Raw genomic sequence first — 12,346 nt, forward strand, 5'->3', positions numbered from 1 at the left:
CACGTGATTCAAATGGAGCTAGAGCCATTTGGAGGCTCCACTGGGCTGGAACATCCAAAATGGCTGACTTCCATGGCTAGCAGTTGGCAGTTGGGGCTAGCTGTTGACTGGTTGCTCAGCTAGGGGTCAATTGAAATGCTCAGTTCTCTTCTTCCAAACTCTCGAAGGAGTTTAGGCTCTTCACACACTATGGCTTAGAACATGCCAAATAGAGAAGCCCCAATGTACAAGCAGCTTATCGAGCCTCTGTTTGCACTACACTACTAATAGTCCTCCTGGCTGAAGCAAGTTATGGGACCAAATCTAGAGTTCAACGTTGGAAGGGACTATCCAAGGCACAAATGTGACTTAAAGGTGTGGTCATTGAAAACCACCATTGTAATAGCCCTCCACATAGCCACAACCAGCTTTGCAAAGATCCACATAATCCAGAGTGGCACAGAAACTGAAGAAGGCAGGGAAAGGGAATATTCAGTGGGGCATTTTGTTGCTCGATATAATATCAGGGTTCTGCTACTAAGGAAATGGGGAGGGAGGTGTTACATAGGTTAATAACAATGTCACCACACTGAAACTTAGAAACAACTCCAAAAAAATGGGGAACTCTGAAATGTCTGAGATAAAACATCTATAGCAGAATGAGCTCTGGAGACCTAATTTAAGTTATTCTAAAGGAAAACAATGTTATATTGAGTTACTACGATTAGATAATGCTTTGAAAGGGTTAGTCCCTGGCACATAATAAGTTGTAGTAAATGTTAGCTGTTGTGGTAAAGATGATGTAATCATGGTGGTGATGAAGATATTAATTATTTTTACAACTGGCATGAGATAAATTAAGGTTTGCCCATTCATCTAGCAGACATTTATTGAGCTTTTTCTTTATACAAGAACGCTTAACAATTCGAATCCCAGGAATAAAGGCTTTTATGGGTGATTCATACTTTCATGGACAAATACAAGCATTAAGTTTGGATATAGTAATAAGAGAAAAGGATTAAGTACTTTTGGAAGACATTCCTAATGATTCAGAATATGGGAAACATTGTGACCTCAAGAAAAACATCTGTTGTTGCCTTTACAATTTCAGTCAAAATAATAGTAAGTTTTTGATTGGACCAAGGAAATACAGACAATCACATGGAATTGATACAAGTGAATAATACTGTTTTTTAAAAAAAGCGTCCATTTTGTGGGGGTTTTTTTTGTTTGATTTGGTTTTTATGATCAGCAAAAGTTTAAAGTTGATATAGAAAACCACCAAAAGAAAACTCCTTGGCCAGAATGTTTCAGCTGGGGAGACATGTCTGCTCTTTGTGTGAGAAAAAAGAGGACACATGTACATTACTACGCCCGGGCAAGTTCACTGAGCCAAATCTAGGCAACCAGAATGAAAATGTTTAAGAAAAACCTAAACAATCAACATATGCCCAAGAAAGTGCATGTAAGTTCCTGGGTGTAACAGAAGAAAACAAGTGAGCAGAGAATGGAGGCGCAGAGGGTGGGGATGATGAGTAAGATGGATTTCACAAGGGATGGTGAGAGAAAATTAAACATGATCTCTTGGAATGGTCAAGAAAACAACAGATAGAAGATAAATAAATGTAATTAAGGAAAAGATGCAAAACACTTCCTTATGAAAGAGTGCTTGTGTGAAGCCTTCAAAAAAGTTGGGTGCCTACCTACCACAAGGGAGGTCCTGGGTTCGGTTCCCAGTGCTTCCTGGAGAAGGCCAGCAGACAGTAAGCAGACAGATGAGAGAGCCACCTGGGGGCAGCAGGGGGTGGTGGTGGAATAAATAAAAAATAAGTAAATAAATAAATCTTAAAAAAAAGAAAAAAAGGAAAGGAAAGAAAAAGAAGCAAAGGGGAGGGGAGAGGTGGGAAAGACCTAGAAAATGTGATGCAAGCATGGTTAGACTCTGAGTCCCAGAAGATGGAAGGATATAGGAAATAAGGCTACACAAGAAGAGATACAACACACAGGTTATTTTAACAAGAAGAACATAAAAAGAAATTTTGAGAGTTCTTTGAAATCACAAAATACGGTGAAAAAGTAATTTAAAAGAAAGCAATGTGAACATCAAAATATTGATATTATGTAGAAATTATGTCTAAAAGCTAGAGACAAGCCTGTAGAACTCAAAAAGAAAAGAAACTTAATGAAACTTTAGTACAAAAAATGATGGTAGATTTTAAGAGAAAATATGATAACGTATAGAGAGACTGATTTATAGAAGGATAAACCCTAAATAGGGCTTAATATATCTAACATAGTTACTCAGAATGTGTCAGATCAGATAGAAGAGAAATAAGATCATTAAAAAGAACTGGGGGGAAACAGATATGGCTTAAGTAGTTGGGCTCCCATTTACCATATAGGAGGTCCAGGGTTCAATGCCCAGGTCCTCCTGGTGAGGGCAAGCTGGCCCACATGGTGAGCTGGCCCACATGGGAGTGCCACCCTGTGCAGGAGTGCCACCCCACCTAGGAGTGCTGGCCGATGTGGAAAGGTGGTTCAGTAAGATGACGCAGTAAGAGACCCAGAGAAGAGACAATAAGAGACATAGCAGAACAGGCAGCTGAGGTGGCACAAGAGAATGATCACCTCTCTCCCACTCCAGAAGGTACCAGGACTGGTTCCCAGAGCCACCTAATAAGAATATAAGCAGACACAGAAGAACACACAGCGAATGGACAGAGAGAGCAGATAACTGGGGGGTGGGGGAGAGAGAAATAAATCTTTAAAAAAATAAAAATAAAAAAGAGAATTGGAGGAGAAAAAAGAATTACATTTCAAATTTAACTATCTTATTTAAATACCCACTGTAAGTCACTTCTGTGCTAGGACACATGTATAGATGATAGATATATATACACAAATACAAGGATACACATATGCACACATATACATACGTATGGAAGGGTTATGAAAAGGAATTGTCAATGTGTTTTGGAAATGATGATAAGTTGCAAGTAACCTAAAAGTAACATTTGAAGCCTCAAATATTTAGAATTAACCTGAAAAAGAATGGAATTAAAAGACACCGAGTTAAATATGTGTTTTAAGAGATTGGAACATAACTACCAAAAAGGAAAGTGGGCCAGTAGAATTAGTAAAAATTGTTGATAAATAATAGGTAAGGTTGAAAAAATGTGATGTGTAAGATACCTTTTGTAATATTATTTTTCATTTATTCTTCATCCATTCTTTCTGTTATTGAATCATCAAATACTTCTTTGAGGTTGACCCTGGGCCAAGCACTGTGCTAAGTGCTAGAGTTAAAAAGCCCAGGTCTCTGCCAATGAAAAAAAGTATTGTTTCATGAGAAGAAATAGATAGATTTTAATATTGGAAAGATAGGGAAGAAACACATTTCTGCATGCCTACTATGTGGCAAGGACTGTGCAGTGTGCTAAGCATTTGCATATGTTTATTTCCTACATGGTAACAGCTAAAGCTAATTTCTTAAAAGTTGGAAAATTTGTCAGGGACCCAGAAAATTGTTCACCCTCAATACAATAATTATACAAAAATTCAAAGTGTAACATATTAAGAAATTTTCAAAGGAATTTCTTTTTAATGACAAAACTTTCAAGGGATCCCGTCTTTCAGTATATAGAAGAAAAAGAACTGGAAAGAAGGTAGAGGGAACTTGAAAGATGAAAACTGACTACTAAGACAATATCTCAAGTGGAGCTGAACAATGGAGAGGATTTTTTATTTTTTTTATTGAGAGGATTTTTTTCTCTAAAAGTAAAAGAAGTTCCCAAATTTTATGAAGATTGGAATCAAAGAATGAAGGAAATAGCTTAAAAACCCAAGTCAAGAATTGAGCAAAATGATCACATGGTAGAAAACAGCATGTTGCTGTGTCTCCTGGCCAAGCGACTGAGTCCTACAAGCCAAAAATGTTTGCAAATATGATAGCCTCTGTTTTCAAGGAAATAGGAATATGAGCACTATCAATCAAAGCTCGTATAAGTATGAATTGACATATTTTGGAGGTAATTTAGTGATATGTATAAATATGCTTAAAAACAATGAAAGATATCCTTCGACTTAGTAATTCAGCAATCTGCCTTAAGGATTTCATTAGAAATATTTTCAGACATGTATATAAAAGGATATTAAACATAGTTTCAATACAGAATCATTTTAATACTAAAAAATGGAAAACAACTTATATGAGCAACGTCTGAGGAATGATGGCCCACCCATATGCAGGTATTAAAAGTTCCATTTTTTGAAAAATGGTTTCAAGACCTGGGATTTTGGGGGTGGGGTGGAGGGGAGAAACAAAGCTAATAACCAGTGTGATACTTATTTTGACAAACTGCCAAACTCCAGGAGATTTGCTATTCACTGCTAATTTTCCTGCTTGAACGTAAGAGACATTCAATAATTTGTTATTGAATTTATAAGAATATATGTGTACAAAATGAGACTAAAAATAAAATATTAACATTAGTTTATTCTAAATGGCAAGATTGTAGGTATTCTTATTTTCTTGTCTAATTTACTTATTTTTCACGTTTACTACAAAGAACTTTTATGATCAAAACAAGTAATTTTGCTGATTTAAGTTATAAAATATGTCAACGGAATATTTTCAAGGAGGTAAGAAAAAATTTTCTTGTTGTTTGGATATTTAAAGAGACAAGTATTGATTAGACAAACAGAATATTGAATTTTAGGTCATGCAAAAGAAAAAAAAATGGCACTCCATGTGAGGTGCTGAAACATGTGCTAGCTAAGGTGGGAACATCTTTGTGGCTGCATTTTATGAGTGGATGGGGAACTAATCTGTTAACAGGGAAGTGAGGCAAGCCTGCCCATTGTATTTAAGGCAACTTGAAAGTGACCCATGAATCTAACCTGTGCCTCTATGTTCTTTCGACCCTTTACTGAGAAATAAAGACAAGTTGAGTGTAAAGATTGAGTGTAAAGTTGAGTGTAGAGATGACAGCCTTGTACAGCTGAACCCAATTCTGGCTTAGGCATATGAAGCCACCCTGGCAATAACAAAATAGGGGTGATTTTTTAAAAAAGTTTTAATGAAGTATATCATTCATACATGATCATACATAAAAAGTAAGTGTAAAAGTTGTGAGCTTACAAAACAAACATGCATATCACACAGGACTCCCATACATCATCCCACCACTAACACCTTGCATTGTTGTGTAACATTTGTTACAGCTATTCAAGAACATCGTCAAAATATTACTAACTATAGCCCATATCTTACATTTGGTGTATTTTTCCTCCAACCCACTCAATAACTAGCACCCTATATTAGTATTGTCTATTTGTTATAGCTCATGAGAGAACATTCTCATATTTGTCCTGTTAACCACAGCCCATCTTTCACCACTGTTACACAGTCCCATGCTTTGTACAATGCACTGAAAGTGTACACTCAGTGGCTCTCGTTTTCATCACAGAATTGTGCTGTCATCACCTCAGTCAATTTTAGAATGTTTATATTACTCCAAAAGGAAAAATCCCATAAGGGATGATTATTTTTCATTCATGAACAGTATAACAGAGAAATTGGAGACAGAATCCCCAGGAAAATGTGTTACCCATACTTTGTAAAGTATGTGTTTATCTAACCTAATTGTCCTACGGTGTTATTACCTCCATGAGGGCAGAAAAAAAGTCTTTTTCTTTCCTATCCTCAAATACTTTGTAGCACAGGGCTTATCACATAATAGAGGCCTAGGAAAGTGTCTGGGGTACAGGCACAAGTTCAAAGTCAGTCATTTAAAAGAAAATGAGAAATAAGATGATAAATCTATTAAAGTGAAACATGTAATACTATGAAAATTCTTGGCATGCCCTTGAAAAGATGAATTTTATATTAAAAAAGTGAGAAATAAAAATAGAATAAACAATAAAACAAACATAACGGAGCTGAAAAATCTGAGTGTGACTCAGTCCTTTTTTTCCTGGTATAAATTTCCTTGTACTCAATGAAATGCTGTGTAATTCTGATGTGTTATTCTCTTTCTTCCTTCCTTTCTTTGTCTCTCCCTCCCTCCCTTTCTTCCTTTCTTTCTCCTTCTCTCCCTCCCCCTTCTCTTTCCTCCTCCCTCCCTTCTTTCTTTCCTCCCTCCCTCTCTCTTTCTCACTTTCTTTCTTTCTTCTTTTCATCTTTAAATTGGGTTTTGGAAAAACTTAATAAACTTAACCAGAAACCAGCATACAAATGCTCTGCTCTCAAGTAAGAAGGCTGGTCACGAACTATCACAGAACTTTTTTTTTTTTTTTACCATTTAGTATTTTTGTGATTTATACTTAGACAAAAGGGGGAAAGCTTCAGAATCCATAGCTCTTTTGCTTTAAAATCTAAGTTGCATTGATTTAAAAAGATGGAAATATATGATTGATATTGTACTATCCAATCCAAGGGAAAATCTTTTAATCTTTAGATAACATGAAAATTAAGACTCAGCATTTAAAGTGGTTTTTTTTTTTAAATGGACTTGGTATTATAGATGTTGGTAATATGTACTATGGTGGAGGGTGCCACAAATATAAAACATCACTAGTCAGGGATTTGAATGCACTTTTGCTGTTAATGAATATAGACTGAGAGAGAAAAATGTATTTAAAAGAAATATAAGAAAAGAAAATGTGAAAGCTATATAGGTAGATGGATGGAATGGAATGTTTAATGTTGATGTCATGGAGTGACAAAATGGCTTTGCTGGCACTCAAAGTTCATCATCTATTTTCTGAGACTAAGAATTACAAGGTATGACTCTAATTTTTCTAAGTATATATATTACATGAGTACTATATCTTGAAAACTGCAAAATTAAGGCTTCACACTTATTCCAATGATACAGCTTTTACTATTTTCAGAACTCCAGTTTTCAAATTCCTATTTTATCTTACATTCACTTTTTAAATATATTTAATAGTGATGTTTTTTTTCTCTCTTCTTGAATATAACTGTTTGGAGGGGGAAAACATTCAGAATAATAATAATAGTAGTGTGAAAAGGGGGATAATTTTTGCCCATTTAAAATGTAGAAGTGAAACATAAAATAAGATTGGTCTTTTTTTAATAAGTCAGGAAGAAATTTCACAATATGAACTTGAATAGTAGCATTACTGGTTTAAATGTCTAGCAAAGGAAAACCTGAATCTGATAAATGAAAATTTAGAATTTATGTTTTAAAATACTCTTTTATAGTCACACTTTAAGTAAAGCAATAACATCAGATTTCCGTATTTTAGGAATGTAAGTTTTAACTACCATCACTTACCTGATTTAACCATGAAATTTAAAATTCTGTGTTTTGGTGTCTGTTGAAATTTAAACCATTTTAAAATGTGAGGAATGAACTTCATGAAAGTTGGCAACAGTTCTGGCACTAAACACTGTGGTTGTTTCTTATGTGCACTTAGCCTGCTTATTCTTGAATCCCTCTACCAAGAGGGGCTTCCTGAGAAGAGTGCATCATTATTTACTCTTAATGTCTACAACCTGTGGCATCAGATTTTTAAAGGGCTTTATGTGAACGATGATATTGTACTTTTTCTAAGCATTTTTAAAAGGGTAACAAATTATATATGTACAAATGCTCTTTTAAGAAAAATAAGACAGGAAAAGTTGACAGTATTCATATGATTTTAACTGAATGGAGTAGTTCCTTGTAATAACAATTGTATAGTAAGGAAAGAAAACACTAACAATGTGTATTCAGTTTAAATGGTTATGTATTTTTAAATTGCAAGAAAAATAAACAACTTTGTACGTTTGAAAGAAAAAAAAACTAATGGGAAGGTTGCACACCCTAAAATAGAAGAGATATTTAAAAACAAAACAGAACAAACTATAAAAAGGCTATAGGGGAAAGAAATCATGCAAAAAATAAGGGTCCCATTCACTTAAGCTCTTAAGAGAGCTTGAAAATATCCTTTAAGGTATCTTCACTTAAGATATGTAAATGAAGGGCATGGTATTTAAAGAAATCTCTAAGAGTAAAATACATTTTTAAAACTAGAAATTAATGGATTTGAGGAGAAAAGATTATTTAAAATATATTTTTGAGATTTCTGGTTAATGTCAATGTTGTAAAACTCAACTAACCAGAGGGAAATTCTTCTGAGAACGAAGATTTCAACAAAAAAAAAAGGTTCTCAAAAAAACAAGGTTCTAGAACTTGAATGGGGGATGGAAAAAGAATTGTTCTTGGCTGCATGTTAACCCCACTGAGACGCTCCAACACCAGAATGTTACAACTGGAGGTACAGTGATTGGTTGACCTGAAGTGCAGAAAGGAGCATCTAATTGACTAAACCTATTTTTCAAGGCAGAAAGCATGGCTGTGACAAGGAAGGGAAGAGACAACAAAGAGGAAAGGCAGAGAAGAGAAAAGGACAGTCATGAGCAACTGTTCTGTGGTGGTTTAATGACAGCAGAATGGAAAAGCAGAAAAGATGAGACCATGGTGCTGACGTGAAGGTGAAATTGTAATGCCAAGGGAACACAAGAGTGGGTTCCTAACCTTCATCCTCCTAGGAAACATGATTATACATCACTGCTTATCTGTCCTCAGCAAGAAGCTTCCAATGGGCACAAAGACCATCACAAAATTCTGTCATCAAAGGTTCTACTCTCAAAAAAAAAAGGTTCTACTCTCATTAGCCATTTTTGGTAAGAACACCCAGGAGAAAGGAGTTCAACTCAATTTCCTTTTGTTTAATAACTGATCTCACCAGGCCAACACAGATCCAAAATATCCCATCAGTGTTTCTCTATTTCTAACAGGCCCTCGCCAAGCCCAGTTGTTCAGTTTACAAGGTTATCTCATCTTGGAAAATGTTAATATCAATAATAATAAGGACCTAGAAACGGCAATGGCAAAATGTGTGGGCAGGAGGAAACAGACCAACATTGGTTTCAGAATGCAGCCCAGGAGAAAGGCCTTTGGAGCCAGTTGTCCAAGACTATGGTGGCAGTGGTGGCGATATGTGCAGTGAGAGGCATGGGCATTGCACAATGACAGCTCTCCCTCACTCTTTCAATGAAAGGGAGAAGAGACAGAAAACAGGATGAAGGATCTCTAGGATAGAAGAAATTCTGAATCACAAATGACTGAAGAATAAATGGCTAGGTAAAAAGATAGAGAAAAGAGAAAGGAGAGGCAAACTAAAAAAATAGAAAAATTTAAGAGGTGTATTTGATACGAAACTGAAATGCAGTGGCCAACAGAAATGCCATTGCCTTTGCTTGTTGGTAGCTAAACAATATGGAAAACAAATCTAAAAGAAGTGAAATAGGCATATCAACAGTTTGAAAAACTAAAAGCATCATGTAGATATAATATTATGTTACTAACTTGATCCTTACTTAATAAAGGACTACTTGTTCTGTTTAGTCTTAAAGGGCGGATGGCACTGATGATCTCATGGGGACTAACCAGTGAGCTACACAATTCACTAGATGTTCTAGTGAAAAGAAGGGTTATCCTTTCTTAGTTCAGTTTAATTTAAGAGATACACGCTGATTTGTTTAAGTATTTTCTTCTTCAGCCTTTTTCATCCTTTGTAACTATAAAATTGCTTCTCCAATAGGTGAGGGTCTTGAGTAGATATTGCACATACCTGGATTGTTTAGAATATGCTTTTGAGAAAAAGATTTGCTAAATACTGACAAGAGATAGAAGGGCTTCATTGACTTAAGGCCAGAACCAAGTCATGCAAGAAGGTATTTTCAATTAAAATTGGAAAAGGAAAAGTCTGAGAGCCAGAACCAGAAAGGATTCAATTATAAAATGTTGCTATATCTGCATACTTAGTATATAAAAAGATATATTAGTATCAAAATATTATACATAGTGGATTCTAATGTTTACTTCTGGTTTCTTTTCACTGAAAAGCTAGCTAAGGGGGAGAACTGCAAGGCCTGATTAGGGAACAGATGCTGTTACAGTACAGCCTGGATTTGTCTACTCTCTCTGTCTGTCCATCCCCTCCTATGCATCACACTTAGTGTCTTCATGTCACCTGTTCTGGAATCACGATGTCTATATTCTAACCATTATTTTCTATATTTTGATGACAGTATTTCATGACTAAATGGCATTTTTGACCCATTATTGATTATCAACAGTTAATCACATTTAGATCTTTCTAAAGAATAAATACCATAGGAAAATTAAAATTACATGCTCAGCAAAGAAAATAATCAACGTTGTGTATCTTCACAAACATTTTTAAGCACAGTTTTATGTACTACAAAAAAATTAACTTTATCCAGGTATTTTGAATATAAATAAGTATTAAGGCAACTATAACTCATACTTTACTAAATAACAATAGTAAAAAGTTAATCAAATTGTGATATAGTTATGGAACCATGTCAAAATACATATCTTGTTTTCTACCATCATGATTTTTATTTCTTTTGCATTTTGGTAGCAAGATGTGGGAGGAAGGACAAAAGAAGAAATTATTTTGAAGAAATGAAAATCACATGAAAATTTTGTCATCTCCAGTGCTTAATAAAGCTTTTCTCCTCTCCTTACTACAAGTCCATAGTAGAAACTGCAAGTTGATTATTTCAGCTACCTAATGAGCAAATGAAATTTAAAAATCCAAAACCACTGGACAAGAAAGATGAATCAAGACCACCTAGATATGCTTTTTTTTAAAAGATTTATTTTTTATTTATTTCTCTACCCTCCCCCCCCACACACACACACACAGTTGTCTGCTTTCTGTGTCCATTCGCTGTGTATTCTTCTGTATCCACTTGTATTCTTGTCCATAGCACCAGGAATCTGTGTCTCTTTTTGTTGCATCATCTTACTGCATCAGCTCTCTGTGTGTATGGCCCCACTCCTGGGCAGGCTGCCCTTTTTTCACACGGGGCGGCTCTACTTATGGGGTGCACTCTTTACGCATGGGGCTCCCCTACATGGGAGACACCCCCGTATAGCACGGCACTCTTTTACACACATTAGCACTGTGCATGGGCCAGCTTCACCACACGGGTCAGAAGGCCCTGGGTTTGAACCTTGGACCTCCCATGTGGTAGGTGGATGCTCTACCCATTGAGCCAAATCTGCTTCCCTAGATATGCTTTTGAAAAAGAGCAATGAAATAAAATATGGATAAAAATAGAATTTAAATAAAAATATAAATAAAACCAATCACTTGCAGGACGGCAGTGTTTGAGATTGGTCCTATTAAATTCTAGTTTATTCCAGAATGTATATATGCACACATATTTCCCCTGCATTGAGATCAACACATTAATAAAAGCCCTGGAATTGACCCCTCTTCTGATGACTGAGGTTTTAAGCACGAAGCCACTTCCAGCTGTGTTCCTGAAACATCTGGGGAAAAAACCCTGAAAATCCAGTACATGGGTTGGTATATTTTGAAGCATTCCCTTCTTTGTTATCTATGAGGGATGGTGGAACATCATTCCTGACTTGATACCCGCTGTGTATGTAACTGATCCATGGGCTGAAGCCTGCAGTTCTACTCAGTTTGGTAAACATGGGCTTGTCTGTCACCCTACATTGTGTTTCTTCAAAGCACAGTTGCCACCTAATCTGGGCGCCGCTTTCTTTATGAGTGCTACTCACTGAAATAATCTTTCACCACTGAGGCCACTCTCTCCTTAGCACAAGAAGAGACAGTTATCTTGCCGCTAATAGATAATTAATTTTAAAAATGTATATTATGACACAATTTTTTTAAAAAAAGAAAAAGGCAAGCTGGACAATAGGACTAAATGTCCCTTCTTCAAATTGACTCCTATTTAGTTCTTCCAATGTCATCCCAAACACAGATAACTTTTCTTTCATGAATTGTTCTCCTGAATGATTTATACGTGTCGTGTTATCTGAGGCCCTCTTCCAGGCCCCTGGTGGATTTAGCCAGCCATCAGCTGCATAATTGTTAATTTTAACACTATAAAAGGTTCTGATGCAGAAGAGATAAGGTGATGGTGGAAGAATTAATTGAAATGTATCTCCCAATCACACTAGTCTCCTACTTCTGGTTTCCCACACACAAAAATTATACTTTAGATTTAAGGTTAAAATAAATTTACATCTTTGCTACTCATAAAGCCTGAGGTCTAGCTGTCAATAGAAAAGTTAATTGTTTCTAACACCCATGAAGATTTTTCACCCCGTGAACAATTCCGGGGACTTCCCAGGTCATGGTCCGATGCACATTTTTCACAGGCGCTGAGCTCCTGCAGTCAGAGGCGTGTAAGAGATGGGATGCGGAGGGAGGTTATGGAAAGGAAATAAGGGCGAAAGGAGAAACAGAGAGGACTTAGAAGAAATATAGCAACATGGGCCATAAG

The sequence above is a fragment of the Dasypus novemcinctus genome, chromosome 15 (assembly GCF_030445035.2).
Source record: "Dasypus novemcinctus isolate mDasNov1 chromosome 15, mDasNov1.1.hap2, whole genome shotgun sequence".
Taxonomy (NCBI): Eukaryota; Metazoa; Chordata; class Mammalia; order Cingulata; family Dasypodidae; genus Dasypus; species Dasypus novemcinctus.